The 27,782-nt window shown below is 40.8% G+C and overlaps 1 long non-coding RNA gene across 1 annotated transcript in view; it reads right to left on the bottom strand.

Moving 5' to 3' along the window:
• LOC142360870 (uncharacterized) overlaps nt 1-20,902 on the bottom strand; it is a 69,479-nt gene extending 48,577 nt beyond the window's left edge. Inside the window, exon 1 of the long non-coding RNA XR_012763474.1 lies at nt 20,660-20,902. This is a non-coding gene — a long non-coding RNA (uncharacterized LOC142360870). The remainder of the gene's footprint in view (nt 1-20,659) is intronic.
• Between the last annotated feature and the right edge of the window lie 6,880 nt (nt 20,903-27,782).

Genomic DNA, 27,782 nt, shown 5'->3' with positions numbered 1-27,782 from the left:
ATTTCTTTCCTTTCCATGAGCTGAAGATGTATGCTTAAGTTTTAAAGCAACTGTCCATTTGAAGAAAAAAGAGTAGAAGAGAAAATTTCACGCTATCGTAGGGTTCCATCATAATGGCAACATTCCCATGGCAATTTGTAGCTGTGACTTCTGGCCTTTTCCAGATTTTTTATAACACATTAAGGTATGGGGTGTATAGAGACAGGAGAAATAGATGTTCTTGTGACCCTTCGGGATCACACACATACAGGATGCTTGTGACTGTGGGGGACTAATTTAAAAGCGTGATACAACCTTCCTTAAATCTATGTCCTAAACTTGGTTTTCAGTATTTCTTTGAAACAAAACACTCCATATTCTTTGCATAGGCTCACTGCCTAGGTTGAATTTTTCTTAATAATAGTGAGCTCCTGCTTGGTGGAAACAGATAAATTCCAAATAACCTTTGACTATACAATAAAAGACTTTGTTGAGCAGAGCAGTACATCAAATATTTCTGTGTGAATGTACAGCTGATTAATCACTGGAGCAGTGTTTGGAGATTGTCTTTAGACAGTTCAGTTGTAGCGCTGAATGTCAGCATTATCATATATGAATCCCTCCATGCATTTCCCAGTCCTGTGTAGTAATGTTCTCAAGGAAAGCAACAGAACTAATGACAAAATGAGTTTTGTAACTTTGATTTACAAAACAGGGGTGTTTGTGTAGCGGCCAGAGAAAGCTTCTCAGCAAAGCAGAATTTTTTCGGCTCCAGTGACGAGGAACTATGGTCAAGAGTGGAGGAAAAATGGAGCAAAGACAGAGACCCTAGCAGAAGTGTATGTATGTGCATGTGTGCATGCATATGGGGGAAGCCCTGGAGACTCGGTTCCCTCTCTAATGGCAGGAGCTGTGCAACAGAGATGGCATCTGCACCTAAAAGGGGATTATTACCTGCTGCACCAGCAGCTGCTGTCTGACTCCCTCTGCTCTCCTTGATGGTTAAAGCCACAGCAGCAGCATGGTTATCTTTAAGAGCTTTGGCACAGGAAAAGTGCTGTGCCTTTCACACATGCTTCAGTAACATGCACTCAGTACAAGTGTGTTGTGCTTGTGTTCAGAGCTGGTATTATTTCAGTCTTTCTGCTACCTGGAGTGAGCAGGTAAAGCACTGCAACACACCAGTGGTGTGGCTGAGGTCATGGTAGCACCAACAAGACATTTAAAGCACAGCTATCAATGTAAGTCACCAGTTAAACAGAGACAGAAGGTTACAGTGGCAACATCTGGGCATCTTTGAAATACTAAGATAGATTAAATATACATACATTAAGAATAAATTGTATATGTATGAACTCAAACAAGATATGGATTGGAAAACATTACTGAATCTCGGAATCCGTCTCCCTGCCAGGACAGAATATTCCCTAATATAATTCCATGCAGTGGGAGGGCTAGAACACAGCGCAGGAGGACAAGAAAAGCTATGTCATTTCTAGTCATCATCCATAAAATAACAGCAACTTAACATTAAAATTTAAGAAAACTGGCTTAAGGGAATAGAATACTTAAAGTCTGAATGAGCTGACTTCCCTTTACTGTGGCCTGCCCACGTGGCTGATGAATGGCAAGGGTGGATCTGGACATGAGAAGATTTCCAATGAGAAAAATCTCACTGTTATGAACAGCAGGATCTTCCAAGTTGTGAGGAAAGAGCTGAACTACCTGGTGCATATTTGTCCTATGAGTATGTTCTTTAGAAAAGATTACTTTTAACGTGAAATGTTACTATCAACTACAAAGAGGATTAGGGACAGCTCGCCTTACAACAGAGAGAAAGATTCACAAAATATTGCAAACTGCAAAAACAAGCAATGTTTGGAATGATTATTTGGTGAGAGGACTATCCATTATGAGAAGGTGGCATATAAAATGGTATTGACCAGACAACTGTGCTCAGGAATGGACAGTATCCTCTTTTCAGTTTATGAGATCTTAGATTTTGTAAGAGATTATTTATAAAAGCTATAGTAATCCCTTTGGATTCTGCCTTTCTCTAATCCTTGTCTAACTTTCATACTACTAAATCTGGGAAAGAATGATTTGTAGTGTCTGGAAATGATGAAAGTAATCAAGTAACATATGGGCAAATGTAGAAACAGTGGACGTGGGAGTGGGAGGATGGAGTTCACTATCTTTTTGAAACATGTCCTCTATGTTCTAATTGAGGGACTTCAATATTCAGGAACTGAACTAAGTCCTTTCTTACATTTGTAGTCTTTTCATGCTATGAATACGTCAGGTGAAGATTTTATTGCTATAGCAGCATTCTAAATATCAGCAAGAAAAGCAATTTTCCTGAATTTTCGAATGTATTTATAAAGGATCATTTCTGTTATAGGGGTGGGCAAGCTATCAATAAAAAGCTGCTAGGTTTTGTCTTGTTGCTGAACCTCTGGCACATTCTTGTACACCTTGGAAAGATCCCTGTTCAGTTCACAGGAACACTGAAAGGTAGGACAATGTACGGTTTCCAAATTTTCCCAAACGAGCACAGGAGCAATAAAATGCCCGTTTGTCCACATCATTAAACTAGCTTGCAGTCTGGTACAATTGGCAGACTCTGCTCCAGAGAGATTCAGGACTAAAACTGCAAGGGTTTTTCCAGGTCAGGTTTGGAGCACACTGGCAGAGCTGTGTTAGGCAAGGTGTTCTGTGTCTTCCTGATCTCCAGGGGCCAGTCCTGAGATGTTCTCAGCAGTCCAAGGCCCACAGAAGCCAAAGCTATTAGTATCCTCCTTTCATGAATATTACATTCCCTTGCAAAGCTGTACATTTAAAAAATATGAAATGCGTACTGCTAGTTTTGCACCCTATATTACCTCCTTTACTGTCTTCTATTCTTATTGACATTGTATGACTTTGTTAATGCACAACTTCACTGCTGCCTCTTTGTTTAATTTTTTTTTTTTTTAATGAAGGAAAGATATTTTATATTGCTGCAGCACTAGACCTCAGCAGATTTCTATGAAGGATTTTTTTAAATGGGAAACATATAGTACAAGGCAAGTCCTCCCTTCAACAATATTGATATTCCTCTTGTGCAGCCCCAAACCCATTTGTATAATGGCAGTTTTGTATTAACTTGCTTGCTGTTTTTATTATCCACAGAATACAAATTAACCTCTTGTGTTGTGGTAAGACTTGCAACCATAGCCAAGACTGGGACAATGGGATGGAGAAAGTCTCCCTACTTTGTCTAGACAGATGAAGGGTAAAATAGGGAATCATAGGATCATAGAATGGTTTGGGTTGGAAGGGACCTTATAGATGGAGCTCAGAGAGTAAAAAAAATATTTATTCAAAGTCACACGGCAGAAGCATATCTAGATTTCATGGTTCCCCGTGCTAAGGATTCTGTTTGATTACTTAAATCATAAACACTATGTTGAAATAATAGATTTAGCTTCAGCATTATTTGTAAAATAAAGTCCTGCAAGAACAGAAAGTGCTTTTTAAAGAGAATTTGAAACTGAAGTTCATGCTTTCTGCCATTAATATCTTACATGCTTGAGATTTCAATTAGTTTTATTGTTACAAGAAAGGAGAAGGAGCAAGAGAAAGACCCTAATGAAACCCTTCCCATACGTAACAATCCTCCTTAAACTAGTTTATCCTAGCTTGATTCCAGTGTATAGAGGCTAATTTTTGTTTTAGACTGAAAACTTTTGAAGAGCAACAATGAAAATTTATGCACATCTATGAAATCACTTTTCAAAGCAGAGTCATGCTGACGGGTCCATGTCACATTGGCTGCCAATGGAAACAGGGTGCCAAGAAAAGCCTGTGCTGTGTAGCAGATCCAGGGCACAGGGGCTTGCCCAGGTGCTGTTGGGTACAGCTGGCCCCATGGTGTCCTGCAGCATGTGAAAGTGTAGTGTTTACCTATGAGAATGGCTGCAAAAAGTGCTGAACCCCTAGATGCAACATAAAGAGGTACATATGCAAGCAGCCATTACGTATGCATACAACGAACCACTTCCTTACAAGTCTTCCTTGACTGTGCGTACTACGGGCTTACCTGATTTTTTTCAAGCAAGAAAAATGTCCAAGTGCTAATTCTGAGTACCTGCTTTTTTTAATACTGCTGCACAGAATCAAAAAGGAAGGGACAAATTAAATATATCTGCTCCTTTTCAAACCACCCATCTGTAGTTATTTGAAATGCTTTTGTACATATTTTTGTATGCTCATGTATTTGTTTATGTGTATGCTCATGTGTTTTTAGCAATTCTGTAAAATGATAGGATTTTTCTTTAAAAGACTCACTTGTAGGCTTTTACTTAATGTCTCATGCTATTATATTACTGTGACTTTTTTCTTACAAAACCTCATAGGTTATAAATTACAAGAAGATTAAACCAGATATTGCTAATGTATTTTAAACAGTTGTTAAATTACCAAAGTTGGTTGATCCCTTCCTTGAAATTTGCTGATCCTAACTTTAAATGACTCCTAGGTTATTATTTATATCTTTTAAATCTTTTATAGGTGTACACGGGTGCTTTTATGAAACCTGGTGTAACGTATTCTAAGAACAAAAGCATATTTATGTAAGTAGCACTGGGAGCTGACTTGGCAGGTGTTTGCCACAAAGTCTTAACCCCTAAGCATTAGTAGTGGGTATCAAGCACATCCTCGAAATGTTGTAAAAGTCTCTTTTTCTACAGAGAGACTGTTCAGGCTGAAAGTGTATTAAACTGGAAAGAATGGCAGCATTAGTGTTATCATCAAGTTTGTGGACTGCAGAAACAAATGATGGTTTAGGAATAAAGTCTGCACAAATGCCATAAACAGAAAATAAAGACAATTGTGGTATCCAGGACTTCTCAGGGCAACTGCAACCTTATGTAGCTTATGTGAGAACTAGGCAGAATTGCTCTCGGGAAGAAAGGATCCTCAAACTGGGAAAGGAGCATGCAAGGCCATAGACTCTCCTCTTGCATAAACCAGACAGGAAAACTGGCCAGCTGGAGGAGATCCAGTGCTGTCCCACACGAAGAGGGGTAGCAGAGGGAGCCCAGCCTTTAAAAACAGGACTTTGTCTAGAGCAAAGGTCTGCCAGCTTGAGTAAAGGCAGTGAAATCTGGCACTGAGAACTGTGAGAGTTTCCCTGGCTTCTGCTAAAGCCAGTGATTCTCGTGGATCTGCTGGAGAAGGCCAGCAAAGAATGGAAGAGTTCCTGGGAGCAGAGTAAAAAGGGCTGGAAACTTCCTTTCAGTTTGTAAGCATGAAATGGGTTGGTCTTTTGGCTTCTTCTTTACAGGAGGCATGCTACAAAGTACAACATGCTCATCAAAGATAGCCGGGAACTATTTAAATAAAAATACTGTCATTGAAAAACGCCATTTCACTGAAAATATGCTTTGGAGGTAGAAAGCATAGCTATTTCAAGAAGATGGTGCTAAGAAAACTTCCCTGGCTTCAGAATTTCATTTCAGAGCAAGTGACGCCCCCAAGAGCCCCATGGTCTGGTGTTCATAGGCTACACCTGTGAAGTGAGAGACCTTAATTAAGTCACTGCTCTGGCTGAATGAAATCAGGGTTTAATCACTTTCTCTGACTTAGAGGGCGGTCTCAGTTTGTAGTGTTCACTTCTAGAGGGATGTGGTTGCTGAGAAGGTTCTGTGAGGCCTCCCTGGAGGAGATAGGCAATGGTTCCTTGCTCCTGCAGCACGGTAAGAGAGAATATGGGCTAGAACCAGCTTGCTACCTCCTGGATGAATGCTCCGGATGGGGAGGGAGTGGAGGTGGTGAGAGGGCTTTGGTTTCGTTTTGTTGTGGGGGTGTTGTTTTTTTGAATGGGGGACTTCAGAGTTTCTTGGTTTGTTCTTATAATGAAGCTGAAACATTCTGCAAGTGTGGGTTTTTTTTAAGAGAGAAGAAAAGTTTCCTGTACAGTTCTTATGGCTACATACCAGTAAGTGGTAATCTGGTATGTTAAGGGGCTGAACAAAGTGTCCACACATCTATGTGCTTCTCTCTGAAAATGGGACTTATCTTTAGGTGTGCTCACACAGGTACCTCAAAAGGGCTTTATTAGGCTTCAACTGAATGGAACTGACATGAAGTACATGTTCTTTACAAGCTATTTATGATCTAACTTTCCTGGGAGTCTCCTCTCTGACTTACAAAATTCCCCAAAATTCTGCTCTGTTCTGTGACTAAGATGTTCTTGGTGGAATGTTCTATTTTAAGCTCAGTCAAAACATATTTTTTTTTCTGTAAGGAAGTATAACTGCTGGTTAATATCCAATGCAATTATACCAAGCAAAATACTTATTAAAAACCTTCCTTCTAGTTCCAGGTTTCAGTCATCTACTTTTTTTCCATACACTTGCCATCATTCACATAGAAAAAAATCAGCCTTAGTAAGAAGAGGAGATGTGAAAGAAGTGCTTTTTATTGCCTTGATTTGTACTGTGATAAAAATTCTTGCACATGTAATTCTACTAGCCTTCATAGAAATATGTAGGCAGATAATTTCTTCTGGAGTCTTGCCTTCAGTTGTGGTCTCCCATGTCTAAGAAAGATGAACATGAAGGTTGCAGGATGGCTACTATGATGATCAGGAGCATGAAACGCACATGAAATGAGAGAGAGGTAGAAGAGCTTGGCTTGTCTGGCTTTTAAATAGAGATCAAGAAATGAAATTACTTCTTGTGTGAGGGAGGAGAAACACCAACATAGGAGAAAAGCCATTTGAGTTGAAGGATGATTTCAATGTGCGAACAAATGAAAAGGAATGGGGACAAATTCAGCCTGGGACTGAAGCAAGAGTCATGGGCTTCTGGAATAACAGCCTAGTCTGAATACTCGACAAAATGTTGTATGGTGCCTGCTAGAGAGAGAGAGTTGGTCCCTCCCACAAGGGGCTTCTTTGGGAACATTCTAGTCAGACCAATAAAACATGTCAGACAGTCATGTGTTGTGGGATAACCCCAGCAGGCAGCTCAGCCCTACACAGCTGCTTGCTCACTACCCACCAGGGGATGTGGGAGAGGATTGGAAGGATAAAATTGTGAAAACTCATGGGCTGAGGTAAAGACAGTTCAATAAAATAAAATTTAAAATAAACACACTAAAACAACCAGGAAAAGCAGGTGATGCAAAAACAACCACAAGTGCTCTCCACCAAATGACCTATGTGCCCAGCCAGTTGCTGAGCAATGGCAGCCCTGGCAAACTTTCTTCCCTGCCCCCAGCTTTATATAGCTGAGTAAAACGTCATGTTGTATGGGATGTCCCTTTGGTCAGTTGGTGTCAGCTGTCCGGGCTGTGTCTCCTCCCAGCTTCTTGCACATTTCCAGCAGCCTACTCCCTGGTGGGGCAGTCTGAGAAGCAGAAAAGGCATTGACTTTGTGTAAGCACTGCTCGGCAATAACTAAAACATCCCTGTGTTATCAGCACTGTTATGATCGCAAATCTAAACCAACACCATATGGATTACTGTGAAGAAAATTTACTTTATCCCAGTCAAAAGAGTATGTCATGGATGGATCATTTGAAAAGATAGGCCTCTCTTGTTAACGGAGTTCTGGGCAGGTAACTGTTTGGGTGGGCAGTGTGGTACCTGCAGCTAGTATGTTACAGAGCTTGCTGTTGTGCCATGGTTTCCACAATGGCAGCTGGTGTCCATTTCACAAGGCTCGTTGGTATCTACCTTAATGATTCCAACTGTGCTATGCAAGGGTAATAGTGTGACATGGATTTTGAAGCAAAACTCCCCATCAGGATCAATGGAAAACAGTGATGAAAACTGATGGTATAATACAGCCCCACTTGCCCTTTAGAACAGCCCCTAACGGGACTCTAATGAACTTCCCATCCCTCTCACCATAACGTTGGTTTATGCCCACTGCATATTAGTAGATATTAAAATGTATAGGGATTTCTCTCTAAGAGAATTTCTCTTGCCACTTGGGTTGGTTGTACTGCGAACAGTACTTGTACTTTGTTGTGTTTTGGGATCCCAAATTTTAACCTCAGCTGGAAAAGAGAAGTTGAAAGATTGCTTAAAGAAAACAGATAAACTTTCTTCCAACACTGAATTAGAAGCTTATCCTGAAGAGTCAGCTGAAATGCCAAAAGTAGGTTCACTTTGGGTTAAGTTTGTCCCGATCTGTCTTTCTACCTGTGATGCTACTATGCAAGAGAGAGCTTGTGGTCAGATGGCAAAGTGAGTCTGGTTAAAAATCAGAAAATTGTTTGCTTATAAGCTAGAATTCAGAAACTGGTGGGTCTCCAGTTTGAAATCGCTAGCCTATGGGCTTGCCTTCTGTCTGAGCTTTGCTTCCTCTCCTTTACCAAAAAACTGTGCATCACTTCATCCTCTTCTTGAGCATACCTCCTGCAGGCAATTCTTTCTAGAGGTGGGTGAGGAGAACTTGTTTTTCCACCCCTGATGTCTGAAAGTAGTGTGTGACAACCCCAGAGAGAACCAAGTGGAGAGAGTTTCTCCCAAGTCTGACAGCAGTTTTATCATGCCAGGGAAGGAAGAAAAGCACAAAACGTGCACCATTACCAGGTTGGGACTGGCTGCTGGTGAAGCTGACAGAACGATGCCAACCAGGCCTTTTTTTTCCAGGAGCACTATACCTTCCTTTTATACCTCTAGTTGATCTCCTCTTCAAACTCATCCTTCTCCCACCTTCCACCCCCAGAAATTAAGCAAAGAGCATTTATTCTCCTAAGAACATGTTAGATATTTAGCAGATAATTTAATTCTCTGAGAAAGGCATTGACTGCTGCAGAGTGGAGGCCAGACCCTCATTGCAGGCAGACAGGATCTACTTATTTTCCTGGCTCTTCAGATTTACTCCTAACACACTGGCAGGCAGCAGTAGTGGATATGGTGATGTAGTGTTGGAAATGATCCTGAGTTTTAGTAATACCTATGCACTGCCAGACAATAATGTTCAAAGAGCCCAGATTTTTTAGAAGTACTGTCCCACCCCCTCTTCTGTTGGAAGCCATAATTTCCTCCTTGCCCCTCTTCCCTTGCTGTCAGCCCTATCATATCTCTTGTGGCCAGATCAAGGATGTTTAAATATAGGTTCAAAAATTTTTGAGGGAGGAGCAACTCTGGCAAGGCTTTGTGGTCTGACTGATCTCACTAAACTAGTACTGACTACTCAGGATCTCTTCCAATACGATCTGGCCCTTTTTTTTTTTTAAGTCTGCCAATGTTTTAGAAATTCAGGAATAAAGCAGTAAACGGATGCAATAAAGCTTCTGAGGTTTATCCATGCTAGAACAAAAAAACTTTTTCCCCCCTTCTCTTTCTACCTTTTGTAACTTAATATTGTCAGGATTTTCTTAATACTTTTCTAAATGAGCAGGCTTGGTCCTAACCAGTCACAGAACACCTCGGTACGGGAATATTTGGGAGATCTGGTTTCAAGCAAAGGTAAAAAGCAGAGTAGTCTTTCAAGCTTTAGTAGAAGTGGATTAGATGAATCTACCCCTTCTTTCCTTTCTCTAAAATTGCCTTGAGGTTTTGTTTCCTTTTGAACAATCATGACTCTAAAATTATTAAGAGGTATTTTTGATGATGAGCTTCAACCATAAGCTAGAGTATATTTTACTCCTCTGTGATTACTTAGACAAAGTGAAACAGTCCTGACCTGTAGCAAGACTTTGAGAGCCTGGTAGAATTATTAGCTTAGTTGCTGAAAGTTGGGGGAAAAGCAGAATCTGGTGTGATTTCCTGAAGTGCTCACACATGGTCAGCTGCTCTCCTGTGCAGAGTACTAGCAGCAGTCCTGTGCAACCACTTCAATTGCACTTTTATCCTCAACATGAGCTTAAGCACTTCTTGGGCCTTCTACTGGCCTTGTGTTCAAGAGTGGATTTGACCCCCTTGCAGTTTCAAGTAACCAAAGTACTTTTTAGCAAAATAATAAATTACAATTTCCATTTTTTTCAGAGAGTAGATTGCAGCAGATCTTGCAGATGGACAGCATTGTGTAGGAGCAGTCTTTGACTACACCACACAATGGCTAAAATCAAATTCAATTTGGTAATATTATTAGGTAATAAAAAAACAACAGCCAGAGTGCTATAAATAACAGAATATATCTATAAAGCACAAAGAACATAAAAAAAGATAACTAAGAGCTGACTCAGAAGGCATTTAACTTCTGAAAAAGTAAAGGCTAACGCTTTGTTTGTCACTACCACAGGGCACTTGTACCCATTAAAGCAGAAGGTAGTGTGTATATGTAATTGTGCAATATTCTAAGATGCATATAGCCCTGTAATATGGAGAAATACAGAAATAAAGACCGATTGCCTTTGAAGTATATGAAAATAATGTTAAGAATGACTTAAAACCCTTTATGGGACTGGTTATCTTTGGGAATAACTAAAAGTCCATTAGCAACTACATGCTATACATTGTATTAAATCAGCTCTCTTCTCTTAAATCTGCCTTATTGCTTTTTTTAGGGTAAAATTCATCCCTAGGCAAAGTACGCATACACGGTATTGGGTCTGCCATTTATTGTAACATCCATAACTCAAGAGGTAAAGCTGTGCATATGGCCTTGACAGCTGTCTGCAGTGGGGTGAATTTTCCTTTTGCGTACTGATCCAAGGTGAATGACTGTCTCACCAACACTTTCTTCTTCAGTGCTTTGTTAATAACAAATGAGGGACTCTTTAATTAATTCAATTAATTAATTTCTTCTTGGTATCTTTTTCTTGCTTAACAGGTTGATCTGTCTCCAAAATGTACATTTTCTGCATTCCCATTGGACTAATGACATTTAGATATTTTTTGTTTTTACTTTGGAATATAGCCATCCAACTTAAAAGTAAAAAAAGATATTGTATATTTGAAGATGGTGTTAGTGCTATTCCCTGCCAGTAAATCCCAGTGCTCTGAAAATGAACAAGCATAGGATCTGCCTTCCTTTGAGGTTATCAGACCAGGCATATCACTGACACACAGGGAGACACTTCCTTTCAGCTACTTTGGCTCATATAGACCTTTATTTAAGTTTTGATTCAAATAACCATTTTTTCCAGCCAATTTAAGGGTTATAATATCTGCTGTTGACCTTCTATTACAACCTGTGAACCATCCTGTTTAATGTGAAATTACATCATGTAAGAAATTCCCTTTTGTCCATTATCTTGGTCACTGCCTTGACAGGGCTCTCAGAGAGTCATTGGGAGTGTAAATCAGAGAGAGGACTAAGAAGTGAGGAACTCGGGAGTAACAGGCGTGAGTCTAACATGGTGATTCCTTCTGTTCCTAAGGCCACAGCAAGAGCACAATGAAGAATGGACATAAGGTGTTTCTTCCTGGCACTGTGTCAAGTGCAGAATATTTTATGCAAATGAAATATCCTGTTCCGAGAAATAATAGATCTGTAGTGATTTCATTCCCATGTTAGAGCAAGAAGGTTTACATTGAAAAGATGGGTTGGCCACCACTATGACCACTTGTTGAGCACAAAAGGAATATCGAGAATAAATTCATTGTGTGACATTAGTTAATAGGAAGCAACACACACAAGAAATGGAGGTCAGAGACAAAAAATTTCATAGACCATAATTGATTATTGTGATTTTCTTAACTGGACTTGAAAATTATCGGGGAAGGTGAATGTCATGGGGAGGGAGACAGAAGTCAAAGCTGAAGGATATAACATATCTTGTGTATGTTACGCCTTCTCCTGGGTAACGTCTCTGGCTAGTGACAAAATTCCTGCCTTCTGTAAGAAAGCTAGGTTTATCATTGTGAATGTGAGATGAAGTTAGAACAGGTACTCATAAATAGGATTCTGCATGCCAGAGGAAGATGAAGAACATAGAAACAGAGCGATGCCTTTGGATAGTTAGGAGACTTCATGGAGTGAGTTGGAGTTCAGTTGTTGGATATCTCTGTGAGAGACTGGATGCACTTTCATCGTTTTTCAGGTGTTTCAAAGTACGTTGTCTCGGATATTTCTTTTGGGATGGAATCTCATGCTTTTTCCCTGTCTTGATTTGCTACAGGCCAGATCATATGAGAATTCCTCTAAAAGGTAGAGAAGACCATTTCTTCATCATGAGGGTGGAGAAACACTGGAACAGGTTGCCCAGAGAAGCTGTGGATGCCCCCTCCCTGAAAGTGTTCAAGGCCAGGTTGGATGGAGCCCTGAGCAACCTGGTCTAGAGGAAGATGTCCCTGCTCAAGGCAGGGGGGTTGAACCAGATGATCTTTAAGGTCGCTTCCAACCCAAACCATTCTATGATTCGAAGACAACAGAATCATAGTTGCTTGGAAAGCCAACATCCTTCTACGGGTTTTCTCCTTTGCCTTTTCTGCAGGTTTGCTCAGTGCTCTCCTTGCATGTGTACATGTTCTGTGTGAGGTGCTGTGCTCGAAGCATGATCTATACTATGTGTTTTCATCAACGTAGCTAAGTGGCTCAGAAAGGTCAAGGGGTCACCAATTTATCAGGTGGTATAGCAATGACAGGAGGGCTGTTTGCTTGTATTTTTTCCTCACCCTCAGGACCCTGCTGTGAACTGTCCTTATAATTCTTCCCTTGGTACAGGAAAAAATTTTGGTTGAATTTGTCAACGATGGCTTCTGTTTCCCTCATTTCCCACACTGCCGACATGGTTGATTCTCATTGCTCTTCCAGGACTGTGTCTGATCACAGCTACATCCACTTCGTCGCAGAGAGCGATTCAGCTGCCTGTGTGAACCAAATTCCTTCGGTCTTCCTTGCTGGTTTAACATACAGTCTTAGAAATCAGGGGCATAAATCACATTTTGGACACAAATCAAAACATGTGATTAATACCTAGACATTTATGGCCATATAATATCGCACCACGGTTAACAAGGAGCATTTGGCTGTGGGGTCTGTGCACCTGCTAAGCAGTAATGTGCTACTAATGTTTTAATGAAGGATCCCAGGGAAAAAAAAAATGCCTCTCTAAGCTAGTGCTAAAGCTTGAGTTCCTGGAATGCACATATGCAGATAGGAGAGCTGACTGACTGGGAATATAGCCATTTGTTTTCCCAAATTACAAATAATAATTAATAAATAAAATGTTTTCTCATAGCTGTGAGCAGGGCTTTGGGAGAATCGCCTGACAAACATACTGATATTTAAGCTATGATTTGCTGAGAATATTTGCACATTACTCTAGAACAGTGGTCCCAGAAGGAACAACACTGAGTAAATGCATTTTGCAGACAGGTTTGCTCTCTCTGTTGGCCTTGGTTTTAAGTTTTTAATTTACTGTATCCACAAGCAATATCAGAAAGTCTTGTGGGCAACATGTTGCACTTTTAACAAAGACTGGGAACTATGGCTTTCCAGTGATGTACCAAGTTTATTGATGTTGTGGCATACAGCATAGTTTTTGCAGACTGTTGAAAGCGGAGAAAACCAGGGATTATGTACACAGGCCTTTTCACAGGGAAACTAAAAGACAATCTACCATCTTGGTTTGGTGCAATCTGGACTAAAATATGTTCTTTAGCATTATGATGATATACTCCAGGGATGCTACCTGGCACAGATGGTTTAGCGCTGCTTCAGAAGCAATGATTCTCAATAAGAAGTAGAGATGGGCTGATGTCTTCCTTCATTTTTGCACAGAAACTTCAAAAAGCTCAGATGAAATGCAGCCTTTCAGTACTTAAAGGGACACTATAGGAAAGATGAGGACAATCTTTTTAGTAGAGACAACAGTGACAGGACAAGGGGTAATGGTTTTAAACTAAAACAGGGTAGGTTTAGGCTGGATATAAGGAAGAAATTCTTTACAATGAGGGTGGTGAGACACTGGAACGGGTTGCCCAGAGAAGCAGTGGAGGCCCCATCCCTGGAAACATTCAAGGCCAGGTTGGACAGGACTCTGAGTAACCTGATCTAGTTAGTGGTGTCCCTGCTCGCTGCAGGGGGGTTGGACTAGATGACCTCTAGGGGTCCCTTCCAACCCCAAACTTTCTATGATTCTATGATCCCATGAGAATGTCTCCAGACAACGCTTCTGTCAAATATTTGTTTTGGTGTCTCTGCTTTGTGGAGGCATTCTTTTAACCTATGACTTGGTTTCTAACAGTGATGCGTGGTAGATCTTTGAGCTGAAGGTGCCTGCTCCCTTTACCTCCTTTGGTACCATCTATGTGGATGCAAGTGTTCTCCACTGGTCAATTAATGTAGATGTTTGTTATTGGGAGAATTCTTTACTCCTCACAATTATGCAGAGAATTGTAGTGAAAGGGGTGTACAAGTTGCCTTCAGAGCAACTTGTATATTTATGTTGTTATTCTTGCTTCTTGTTTCTCAGGGCTATACAGCCTTGAGCTGGCAGTGGCAATTAAGAGTTTTGAGAAGCTTTTCTTGACCTGATCCCAGCTAAAATAAAAAAAGAAAATTTGAAAAGATTTTAAAGTGATAATTACTGAGATTTGTCAAAATTAACTTTCTCCTCCACAGACTATTTTTGTTTTGATTTCTCTTCTATCAAAAAAAATTTACCTTTTTAAAATGATGATTATCTGATTAATTTTTCTTAATTGTTATTTTCCTTCAAAGCATTCTCTCCCTTCACTTTTCTGTTCCCATGGCTGAGAATAGTTCAATGTATATTCTCTGAAAGCTGTCCAGATTGGTTCCAAGTTAATCAGATGGTGTGTGGTGAGGCTGCCTTTAGGCACTCAATTGTTGCTAGTCTGGAACTGGACTAAGTTTCCTAACTCATTTTCTTGAAAACCAGATTTTCCCCTCAGCTTTATGTTCAAATGGTAGAAAATTAACCCAAAGGACTTTTCATAAAAAGCCATTTTCAAATTAAAATCAAAACACTTTGAGAAAATGGTGATTGTCTGTCTATGCAAGTCTGATTAGACGAGTGGTGAAAGTGAGTGAAAGAATTTGGGAGTGCATCTGTATGGCAAAGTTAATTCCAAGCTCTAACTCAAGCATTGTCTGCAGTCATCTCCCTGATCACATATGAAGCATCTATCTTCAAAATGTTGCAGGGTTTCTGACTGAGCAAGCTGCTTCAATTTTGGTTATAGGCTAGGACGCGGATGTTGCTTTCATGGGGTGTTATAGCCGGCCCACTTTGCAAGAAAGAATGAGGCCAATGTATGAAACTATGCAAATCCTCCAATACATTCTCACAGTTCTCCCTGTATTGAGGAGGATGTAAAGATCCTCCTGCAATTTATTGGGGAACATCCTTGAAGCTTCAGTTCTGCAGCACTGAGAGCAGTGGAGATGCCAGAGGTCTCGGAGAACTGGAGGCAATAAGGGGGAATTAGATCATTGATCTGGCCGCCTAAAAAGACCCCTAAATTTTACCCAGTATCTACCATATTAGAAAAGGAAGCGGCGCAAGACTTCCCAGTGCTCTGCTGAGCCGCGGCTGCCATTTCTGCTCTGTGGGTCACTTGAACCCCCACAACTGGCACCCACTATGATTGGGTTGTTCAGAAATGTGCCTTAGGGCCAGCTCAGTAGTTTGCCTCTTCAGCTGTGCTCTGAACTACTTGACTGTAGGCAAGGACTGAAAGCTTTTCATGAGGATCTAAATAACTGGATGGAATAGGAGACATTAGAGAACCTGGTCTCCTTGGTTTAGCAGAGGACTACAAAAAAAGTATTTCTTGTAGCTGGGGGGGGGGGGGGGGGGGGGAGTAAAAATCATCCCTTTTTTTTTTTATTGCAGGGATCACATTTGTTCAACAGCTCGACCATGGACTTTCTGAAAGGCATCAAATAGAAGTCTAAAAGCAGGAATAAGATTTGTGAGAGGAAAAAATATGTAGAGCACCGTTGTACAAAGATGCATGGATAATAAGTTAGGATTATCTGGAGAGCACTAATTTTACTATAGCTAATGAGTTTTGTAGCAGTTCTGCTTTAGGCAGCTGCTCCTTATCCTTCTCACTTAAAAGAAAAAGAAAAAAAAAGAGCTTTAAAAAAGTGTCTTTATCCAGATAAAAGAGTTTCCTAGACTGGGTAGTTCCTTGCAGTATCTGTTCCACCCCTGAAGCCTAAATTCTCCGAAATTAGTAAGCAAATTAGGCACAGCGGTACTAGTAGTACACTGCACTGTCTTGCACTAGTATGTCAATGCATGCATTGTCTTCATGTAGCATATTCAAAAGCTGTGGACTAAGTGGTGTGATTTCATATGACTTCAGAACTTTGATTTCTTAATCCTGGCGATAATGAAGAAAAATTTCCGAGTCATCAATCCCTTTACGGTTTTCAGCAAATTGAAGCTCTTGATAGGAGGTAGGTCCTGCTCCTAGTTTGTTTATTGGGCTAATACAGTTTCATTCAATATCAGCAATTAGTTTTCTCCAGTTTTATGTGGATATAACAGACAGGAAATGTAGTTTGATCTACTGTTCTCTTTCTGAAAAATACAAGAACACCCATCTCTTGGTGAAACAGGAGCTGGGAAATTTGGGGTAGAAGAGCGACCGCTATATAGAAGAGATGAGACTCATTGTGTTCTGGCTGACGAAACTATGATGGTGGATGAGGATGACTCAGAAGAAGCACTGGCTAAGAATATGTGAGACTTTGTGCACTTTCCTTAGCATACTTGCATGAAAGCATATTGCTCTGAAGAAGTGGTAGAAACCTCTGTAGTGTTGATGACATTAGCAACATCTTGGGAACTCTGAGTTTTCTTTGGGTTAGATGGGGCTTCCGTTATGTTCAGTGAAATATAACTATCATTTAAATATGAATACTGTGAACTATCAAACTTTTTTTTTCTTTCTGGGGACAAAAATTTAAAAACAATTACTTCTTTGCTCTTAGCTGATAACAAGTGGTAAGATCCTGAGTGCAGCAGCCTGCACAGGACATATCACACAATGTTAGGGATTGGAAGAGACTTCTGTGGGTCATCTAGTCCAACCCCCAGGGTCTCCTACAGCAGGCTGCACAGGACCTTGTCCAGGCGAGTCTTGAATATCTCCAGAGAAGGAGACTCCACAACCCCCCTGGGCAGCCTGTTCCAGTGCTCCGTCACCCTCACAGGGAAGTTCTTCCTCATGTTCAGACGGAACTTCCTGTGCTTCAGTTTGTGCCCATTGCCCCTTGTCCTGTCGCTGGGCACCACTGAAAAATGTCTGGCCCCATCCTCCTGACACCCACCCTTCATGTATTTATAAGCATTTGTAAGTTCCCCTCGCAGCCTTCTCCAGGCTGAACAAGCCCAACTCCCTCAGCCTTTCCTTGTAGGAGAGATGCTCTAACCCCTCACCATCCTCGTAGCCCTCCGCTGGACTCTCTTCAGTAGCTCTTCATCTTTCTTGAAGTGGGGAGCCCAGAACTGGACACAGTACTCCAGATGGGGCCTCACCAGGGCAGTGTAGAGGGGAAGGAGAACCTCCCTCGTCCTGCTGGCCACACTCTTCTTGATGCACCCCAGGATCCCATTGGCTTTCTTGGCAGCCAGGGCACACTGCTGGCTCATGGTTAACCTGTCATCCACCAGGACACCCAGGTCCCTCTCCGCAGAGCTGCTCTCCAGCAGGTCCACCCCAAGCCTGTACTGGTGCATGAGGTTGTTCCTCCCCAGGTGCAGGACCCTGCACTTGCTCTTGTTGAACTGCATCAGGTTCTTCTCTGCCCAACTCTCCAGCCTGTCCAGGTCACACTGAATGGCAGCACAGCCTGCTAGTGTATCCACCACACCTCCCAGTTTGGTGTCATCAGCAAACTTGCTGAGGGTGCACTCTAGCTCTTGATCCAGGTCATTGATGATGAAGTTGAACAAGACATAGTGGTAGGGAATTGAGTAGGCCCATGAGCTAGATGGGCATGATGCAGAGAGTATGGCAGTAGAGATCTATTTTTCCTCAATTTTCACACACCCTCTTCCCAACTGCTATTTTTCAAAAGAATTTTTAACTAGTGCTAATGCTTAGCTCTGGGGAATGCCAGATTAAATGGGTCTGGGAGCTCTTCTGAGATATTCCACAGATTCATTCTGCCTTTAGGATGAATTGCATCACTTTTCAGGGCATTATAACAAGGCAGTAACAATCTTAGATAAGCCATTGTTGTCAGCCTCAATTTTAAAAAGAAAAAAGAAAAAAAACCCCAAACAAAAAAATCTATGAACAAACCTCATTAATTGATGTTCTCTGCAAAATCAAACTACTAGATTACAAATCACATGATCTTAAAAAAAAAAAAAGGAAAGAGAAAAGCACAATAACCTATTTTCAGGTTTTTGACCTTTGTATGCATGCCTTCGAATTTCTACCTGCAAATATTTATTCACTTTTGAAGTAGGCACAGGGGTTCTTAATTTTCATTTGTATTCAGAATTTTGAGAAAGAACATCAAATGAACTGCAACATTCATGATAAATCTCCAAGAACTGACAGGACTGTAACCTAGTCTTTTTAAACACAAGGTCTTTTAAATGGCTGTGCACATTTTACAAGGTCATAATCTTAAAGTAGATGGGTGTAGTGTGGATTGTATTTGTAATGCATTAATAAGAGGTAATAGAACTGGTTTATAAAAATTTCTGAGAGAGAAAATTTTACAGTTAGATTTTATTACTATTTCAGTGGTATATAGCTACTTTAAAAAATGGCTAGATTTCACCTATGAACACGCAAAAAGACTGAAAATGAGAAAAACTTCTTTGCCTCAAGATTACCATTTCCAAAGTAATTGTAGGCAGTTGTACAAAGTTACTTAGACTATCAGACATAGAAATCAGTCATTTCCAAACAAATAGAAATTGTTTACGAATTTTACAGTGCTTAAAGAAGGGCAAAGGAGGAAATCACAGAGCTTTTGATAAAAACCTGAGCTGTGGCTTCAACATATTGTAATTTTGTTCTTCTGTCTAAAGGGACCATAATAATATTTTACTGCCTGAGAAACCTAAGCTACTTTTAGGCTGTATGACCACCATTTGTAAGTACAGTTTTTAGCTGCAAAGACTGCCTGCATAGTAGGTGCCAGCCATCTAATGTTGCATCCATGAAGCTGGAACTGGGCAGGCCAAATAGTTATTCAGTCCATCTGTGTAGGAGTAAAAGGGAAGCTGCAATATGAAAACTGAAACAAATCTATTAAGGTGGTGGCAGACTGTTTTTCAGTGGAATGGTGTTTATGTGGAAGAGAACTATAGCAGAAAGGACTAAGAAGAAAACAATGTGAGCAGAATGGTAGAATAAGGTCAACTGAAAAGCTGCAGCTAGGGTGATTTTAAAGGATTTAAAAAAGAAGAAAATATGGTAAGGGAGTAAATGATCGGATTTTTATAGTAGATATTGGGAGTCTGGTGGCGCGTCTGTTTCAAGAGATTGGAGAGCCCAAGAGTGGCCCCTTCCCTGAGTCTGAGGTTGGCAAGTTGTCAAAGTGGTACTTCAGGTACCTCTAAACAGTCCAGCTCAAGCATCCACAACGATCTAGCTGTGGCAGCAGAGATCTCTTCGTAATGTATTACTCTTCAATGACAATTGTTACTATTTGTAATTGTTGTGAAATTTATATTATTGTTGCTATTTATATTACTGACAAATGTCTTATGAAGCTAAAAGCACAGGAACAGATCATTTTTAATCAGAAATAGTCACGAACAAAGTGTCCTCTGAAAGTAGTCAAAATCACTGTGAAAGAGGCCAAGTGTCTAAGCAATGTTGACATAATTTTACAAGACTGTACAAATTATGGTACTTACATGTCAGGCTTTTGATTAAAATTCAGAGGAGGGGTGTGTTCAAATTTTGTTTCTGCAATATCCAGACAACACAAACCTTCCAAAAATCTTTTTGTCTTGGTGATGACAAGAGATGCCTTTTGGCTCCTTAAAGAACTACCATCCTGAGCCATGATTTTTGCATTATTGCCTCCTATTCCACAATGTGTAGGAATTATATTCATGATCTGTATTGAGTCTTACCCAAGAAAAGACATTCCCATTTAAATCCATTGAATTAGCTCCTCACTGAGCAGAGCTAAAGCAGGCAGAGCAGCTTTTGTAAAAGGAGGAGGACACAGCAGAAGGGACTAAAAGAGTGAAGGCAGTAAAGGAGATTCAGAAAGAGGATATTTTTAGGGACACCCTTTAGAGTAAAAGATAAGTGATGGAGAGCCTTAGAAACAGAGACAAAACACCTGCAGTGAGCAGGGCCAGTGAGGAGGGGAGGGAAGACATTAAGCACCCTGGAAAGAAAACTGACATCATTAGAGTGAGGCATTTACTCTCTCTTGATCCGAACGACAGAAGCAAGGCAATCTGCTGTTTGTGTTGTAAAAGTGTTTGCAGTGGGAAGTATGGTATATACACACAGAAAGAACATCTGTTCTAAGAAGGCTCTTGCAAATATAAAGCTGCAATAATGTGGTAGAAACATCTGCACAGCTTACAGCAGGGCCACCAGTAGTGCTCTTAGGTGGGGGAGGGTATGAGACATGCCACATTCAGGAGAAGGTCACCGGAAAACATCTTTAAAAATGAGGTAATTTTTTGTCTATATCCACGCGAAGGTAAGATGCCTGTAGACGAACTGCAGTGTTCAGTGTTGCACACTACTGCTGTGGAAATGCTATAAATCCCGCAAAACATAGTATTGTCCTTTCACTTAATAATTAGAATGACAACTTACCCATGTTCTTGTGTAGTCACAGGGTGACTCAGATTTTAAATAAAGTCAAAGCATGAAGATTTTCCTCCACCCAGTTACAAGAGCTGCAAGATTTTATGGCATAGTCCTGTTAGCACAAGACCGAGAAATTTGGAGCTGGTAAGGAGCAAGTGGGACAAAATCCATTGTTGACTGGCGGCTTGCTGAAGATGGTACTGCTGCAGTCCAGAGGAAAATACAACCACATGTAGTTCTGTGCTATGGTTACACAGCAGCTGGTACCTGAAAGACTAATTTCTGATTGTTTGGGGTATTGCTTCACTACAGACATTGCAGGGTAAACATGATTACGGGATTTGGTGCCCTTTGCCTCAGTTCCTTTTTATTCCAAATACAGCTTGACAACATGTGCCTGAATAGGGCAACTTTGCTTGTGTGTGGAATTTTTAATGAGAATAAGAGAGGAAATCTACAGTTCATTCACAGCCTACAGTCTTCAGACGATGGCGTTTGGCAGTATCAAGCCTGTGTTTTATCAAGGCACTCTTACTTGCTTCCTGAAGCAGCCCATTCTTTTGCTCCATTTCTGCTCTCCTCCTTCAGAGTGAATTTTGATAAATGAGAAGAACTAAGCACAGGAAATATTTATGAACATAGTATCTTAAATGGTTACTCCTGCTTTTTTCAGCATTTCTCTACACCAGATGAACTCCTCTGTGTGAAATATCAGGTATGGAAGGGTGCATCTGATGACTGGGCGATGTTGAGCGGCCACCTGTATAGCAAAAGCCTGTCGCTGGCAATAGGAATGTATTTGCTGTGTTCAGCAGGTGATAGTTGAAGACTTTGTCCTGCATTATCCTTACAAGAGGATTTTTAGGACATGCAAACTGTTGAACATGATGCCGGATGTCCTGGTGCTTGCAGACAGAAAAGACTTTTACTCACTGTGTCTGTTCTTTAATGTTTTGCAACAACAGTTAATAAGTATCATTCCCAGAAATGTGAGCAGTTATCTAATTAGGTATAAAGGGTGGGTATGTTCTCTTTTACTGGAATTAGCAGAAATAAGAGACAAATAGTATTTGTAAAACAAGACCAAGATAATTATGTGTAAGAAAACACTAGACGAATAATACAGGTACCTAAACTAGGAACTACTTTCCCATGGCTCCCAGCGTAATTCAAGGGCAGAGATAGATGCCTCCAGTACAGAAGATGAAGTTGGGAGCTCTGAAAAAGCCCGTCTCTCTCCCCTGGTTGTATACTGCACCTAAAGGAGGAAACCTGGCAACCTCACCACTGGACTGGTATGAATCTTCTCCCTCCCCCAGACTGGTGAAGTCCTACTTCAGGAAAGTACTTAGGCATTTTTATCTTTTGGCACATTCACCTTTAAGCATCTGAATGACCCAGGGCAGGTTGAAAGACACTACATGTATTTAAAAAAAGCAGCATACTTCAGTGTGTAGCAAAAACAAATTGGGAAAGATCTTCCACCTTATGAGCTTGAGCATGATGACAGTTTTTTGTTTTTTTTGGTAGACATCAAGCAGTTACAATAGAGGTGTTATTTGCATTTGGAAATATTCCTCACTGTTACTTTAAATAAAACTTGCCCTTTCCCTCCTGAAACAAGTGCTTAACTCTGGTGGTTCTGGAGAGGGTCTAAATTATGCCTGCCTTGGGAGAAAATAACTTGGCCTTGAAATCAGATACCTTTTCCAGAACAACCATGTGCTTTCTGGCTCTGCAGGACTGTATTGCATCATACGTCACAGAAGAATTCTTATAAAATTGACAGTTAGTCAAATCTAAAATGCTTTGTGAAAAATGCCTTTTGGGGGGGAGGGGGACTGCCTCATTTTTAATGTCAAGATGACCACACATGTGGTCAAAATCCAGATGGAAAAGTGAAAGACTTTGTCATGTGGAGAATATATGTGTAACAGAGGCTGAGAGAGGAATAGGTTTGGTCCCTGCTGTCCACATTACTGTATGTTAGAAAGGTGCCAGGTATCCCCATCATTGGCCCTTCTGGAGCAAAAATCACCCTGCTTTTTCTCATGAGAAGTGCAGAAATGTTTTGGGTTTTGTTGCACTGCAGATAAGAGAAAAATTTTAAAATCTTTCGATGTGTCACCAGACAGGAAAACAATTTCCTTCCTAATTCTAATGATTTACCATTTCTCATGGAAAGTAATACCAATAGCATGTTAGTGTTTTCAAATAAGATGGAAAAGAGTAGTTTCATCACTGGCATTATGCTGTAGGTAGAAGAGAACATTAAAGCTGAAAAATATCAGCCCCCAGGTCAGAAGGGGCTTTTTCCCTGATCTTCCTTTTCATTCATTTTTACACCACATTTATCTCTAGCCATCGAAAAGGTTATTACTGGGCTCCTAGATACTGGTCACATAAAAATGACAATATTAAGCAGTGTCAGGTGAGCCAGGGAGGTGCAATGGCTGTGGTATTTTTCTAGCTGATTTTGGCTGCAGTGGTGTCATGTTATTGCATGCAGGCAGAAGTGGAGGAATAGCGTACTGAAAGGAACAGTATTGGTACAGTTGGCATAGCCAGGCCAATTAACACTAATCATCACAGATGCCATTAACTTCTGGTAAAGAAACGTTAATCCCACAGACCTATTATTGCCTGCAGTGTCCTGAGGAGGGAGGGTGAGGGGGAACATGTAGCTACTGGGGATCTCATGGCAAATATAAAGAGCTGCCAGTGGCCAAATAATGTGCTCCTAGAAAAAGGCATGGTCCATTATCCCTGCTGAAAACAGAGTGACAAATTACTGTAAAAGTACTGTACTGCAGCTGAAAGAAGCCAATAATTTCATGAATTTTACAGGTACAGCGAACCATAACACTATGTTCTAGTGCTACCCTCTGCATGCTACAGTGCTTTACACTATAGTTCTTTTTACAGCACTCACAATATAACCCATGTACTTTCTTGGAAACATCCCTCAAGTCAGGATACTCAGAAAGTACATCTCCTCTACCCTGGGAGGCAAAGAACACTAGGTTTAAGAAACTGTGCTATGACTTGCATGCGTATTACCACGATCCAATTCTGATCTCATCTCTGTTTATCTTATTTTGGTGTGCATCTGTTGACTAAGAAAAATGTTATCACTGGTTTGTATTAGAACTGAGTCTCAAATATATTCTATGATGATTAATCTCTTCAGACTGTTTCCTGCATCTCATCCATGGTCTGATTAATTCATACTGCTTCTTGAGTATTGGTGTGACGTTCAGTATATTGGATATGAACATATGCCTTACCTGCAATATAATAATAACCTTGAAACTGCCAGAATATTTGGAGTTGAATGCCAAATGCATTTGGTAGTGCACAGATGCACTGGAAAAGGGAAAAGAAAAGAAGGGAGATACCTGGAGAACTTGATGAAACAGCATAGGCAGGAGGTGCAGTAGTTAATGTGCTTCAGATGTGGATGTGGAAAACATTGCATGCACAATGATGGTCAAAGGAGAGCAAAAACAGCAGGTGGAAGCCAGTTAAATCAAAAAGGTTGGGATTGCCTTGATTTAATTAGAGCGTATGCTGTTTCATCACAGATCACTTGTAATAAGTCTTCTACTGGTGAGAAGAAATTTGACAATAAGAGACAGTTTACAAGTGACTCCTTTATTGGTCAACAGATAGGCTGAAGTAAGGATGAAGATCTCCTTTGCTAGAGGAGATGCAGTTAGGAAAGGACAAATATTGCTCTGAACTTATCTGACATGCTAGCCATTCTTTTGAAAGAAACTAGCTTTGTTAGCACTTGTTTTGTGATTTATAGATAGGAAAACTCAAGAAATGAGCTGTTAGCTTATAAATATTTTGAAATGTGATAGATTAATTGATTCGTTGTTGTCAACAGTATCTCCACAGCAGTGTAAACAGTTCGTGATTTTTCTGTGTAGCATCTTCTGAGTTTGAGGCGCCAGTATTTCACAAATAAGGATTCTGATTTCTGTCTGCACTAAAGGTACTACTGGTGGTATGAAAGGAAAAGCATACACTAAAGAAGTATATATATGCAAATCAGGCTTGTCACGTTTACCTGTGTTAAATAGGTAAGTGTTGTCATTCCCTTCCTTACAAAGAAAACCCTTGAACAAAGGCAATGCAGAAGATGTTGGTAGCACAGTAGAGAGCAGAAACTATTTTCTTCCAGTCCTACCAACTCTTTTTTCAACCATAGTTAATTACCTGTTGCCAGTAACTGTTCTGAGGCCATAGAAATAAGTCTCTTGAAACAGGCATTGCCCATTCTGAGGCAGTGGTTAACCAAGGTTGTCTCTCTGCCCCAGTCCTTCTTAGAGTTTGCTTAATTCTGATCCTAAATTTGTGTTTTGTTTACTGATTACTTTTTTGATGGTAGCAGTTTTTATGTTTCTTTGATTTATCAGCAGAGGAGGGAAAAGCAGCCTACAGAATTAACTGCTAGTGTCAACACAGAGAGATGGGACAGGGCTATAATTGTTGGAATTATTATTCAGATGCGTGTGACTTGATCCAATAAACGTAGGTTTCTGGCATCTTTGTGAGTGACACTTTCACAACAGACTGCCATTGGAGTGTGTCTTGCAAGGATTCCCAGCATTAAGTAGTGCTACTGCTTTCAGATTCTTTCCCCAAATTATGCCTTTTAAAGGGAAAGTCTGCATAGTTCCATTATGTGATCAGGTGGCTTTGCTGGCTTCTGAAGCTGTTTTTCCCATGGGGTCTGTCTTGATATGGGAAGGAAGGATAGCCTCCCTGGTGAGCTGTGGCAAGGTCTTTGCCTGCCCACCCAAGCACTCTGATACTTATCAAAGCTGTCTTCACACCACCAGAACCATGCCAGAAAATGGCCCCCGATGCCTCTGCTGCAGCGGTTGAATCTACTTGTCTTGGATATGAAGTATGGTAGAGTCTTTTGCTCCATGTCCAAACTAGAAGAGTCATTTAAAGAGTAAGATATTGTCAGTGGCAAGACAACCACTGGCAACTGCCGGGGTCTAGGAGAAAGCTTTAAGTGGAGTAAAAACTTTCATGTTCTGAAAAGTTGAGGAAGGGAGATGGGATATGGAGAAGCACAGGTAGAGCAGGGGCAGTGGTCAGGGAGTGGGGAGGAGATCCAAGAAAAAGTAACACTACCTGCGTTACCACAGAAGAGAAGACAATGAAGGGACTACCTTTAAGAATGTGTTTCTTCTGCTACATCTTTAACCACTACTAATATATCTGGTGGCTAGGACATAAAACACTTGAGTAAAAATGCCCAAAGTAGGCATCCATGTTGCTCCTTTGCTAAATTTTTCACCACTGGAGAGTCTTCCAGTATCAGATAAAGGGTGCACAAATAGAAGAAAAAGCAGACGGGCTAAAGTGTGAACTTTCAGAAGTTGGCTAAAGAACAATACTCTTTCTGTCCTGAGAAATCGAGTAATCCAGTAAAATCTTACCAGTGGTTCAAAGTATGCAACAGAGTCAAAGATGTAAAAAGACTCTCAGTGGATTAAACTAAATCCACAATGGCAGCCAAGCATATAGCTATAAATGTTCTCACTGAGCCTGCAGACACGGATGCTCTCCCAGCCTCAAGTGGTAAAGCACTTATCCATTTGGCTTTGGACTGAAAGAGTTGGAGATCTGAGGCAAAACTGATCATTTTAGGAGAGAGTCTGCTATGGGTAATTAAAGGCAGATTATTGGATTAAGATTTGATGCAAATTTGAAGTCCTTGCATTTCTTTCCAGATTTATTTTATTTTTGTTGTCATCTTTGTCTCTGGGTAACTATAATTGAATGCATCTTTAAATTGTACATTGTAATTTTGCTGTCAGCAATGGATCTTTAACTTCAGATGTTTATTAGAAAATCTCTCTGTGAGGCTGTGAGTTTTGTTGGATGGAGGGACTTTAATCAATTGTATAGCCTCCCCCACAAAGCTGTGGACAGTGTATCATGTTTTGGTGCTTTGAATGTTTTATTTGCTTGTGTGAGAAGAAGAGACGATCCATGTCCCAGCTCATATTCCCCTCTCCTTAACCATGGTCATGTCCTTCTTCACACGGTTGTTTTCAGAAACAAACATGGGAGTCCCATCAAGGTTCCCTGTCCTTGGGTGTGGCCCTGGACTACATTTGTGGTCATGGCAAATCCGCTATGATATCCTATTCAGAACCACAGTGAGAAGGGAAGTTTTCCTCTTATGCAGGTGAACAAACACATGCCTAGTCAGTCGTGCTGCTCTCATGAGTTGCTGCTGAAAGGTATGACACGAGTAAACGAACACAGAAAAATGGAGGAGAAACAGTTGCAGGGAGAAGTCAGATTTATGGGCCCCCTTTGCTTCTTCAAAGGAAATATATACCCTCTTGCAAAAAAGGGGAGGGAGGGTAAAAGCAGCAGCTGAGGATTCTTGGAGTGCAGGAGAATCCTCAGCTGCCATGGAAATAATGAGGACGGCACCAGCTGTTCCCAGTCTGTGCCACACACTTTGGGGGCATTGTTGAAGCCAGCTGGTACACACTGCTCAGGTGATGCTGCCGGCTAGATATAAATGTCGTGTGCTCATACTGCTAAGGAAATCAGCAAAATATGTTTAAAGATTGCCACGGCAATGTAGAACACCTTCTTTTAATCCATGCTATATTTTGTGAAAAAATATTCTGACATCATGAGCGTGTGCCTGTGATGAGTAACTGAATGATCTCACTGTTGCATCTGTGTCTTTTCCTCCTGTTTTCTGCCCACTGCTCTCTGACTTCACTGGTCTATGTCCAGGATGTTTGTAGGCTTTTTGGCATCTGGGCTTTGTGTCTGTAATGCTGGGTGAATCATACATTTTTAGATCAATAACATGAAAAAAGGACTATTGAGACAATAAGTCAGTGGAGAGGCTGGATGGGACCATGTCATCACTGGACCTTTTTCGAGGGAACTTTCTCAGTCTGAGGAAAAACATGGTGTGATGTGTTTTATCCCTGTTTGAGCCAGATAGTTAAGGGAGTTTTTATTTTTCTAGTCTTCTCTCGCAGTGCACCACAGGCATGCTTTTATTGCACAGTGTCACTCTACCTTGTGGAGTCTTGTTGCTTAAATAGCTGTAGTTACTCAAGCAACAATA

This window comes from Opisthocomus hoazin, chromosome 3 (genome assembly GCF_030867145.1).
Source record: "Opisthocomus hoazin isolate bOpiHoa1 chromosome 3, bOpiHoa1.hap1, whole genome shotgun sequence".
Classification (NCBI taxonomy): domain Eukaryota; kingdom Metazoa; phylum Chordata; class Aves; order Opisthocomiformes; family Opisthocomidae; genus Opisthocomus; species Opisthocomus hoazin.
Note: the sequence above shows the minus strand (reverse complement) of the source record. Positions and strands in the feature narration are given on the sequence as shown.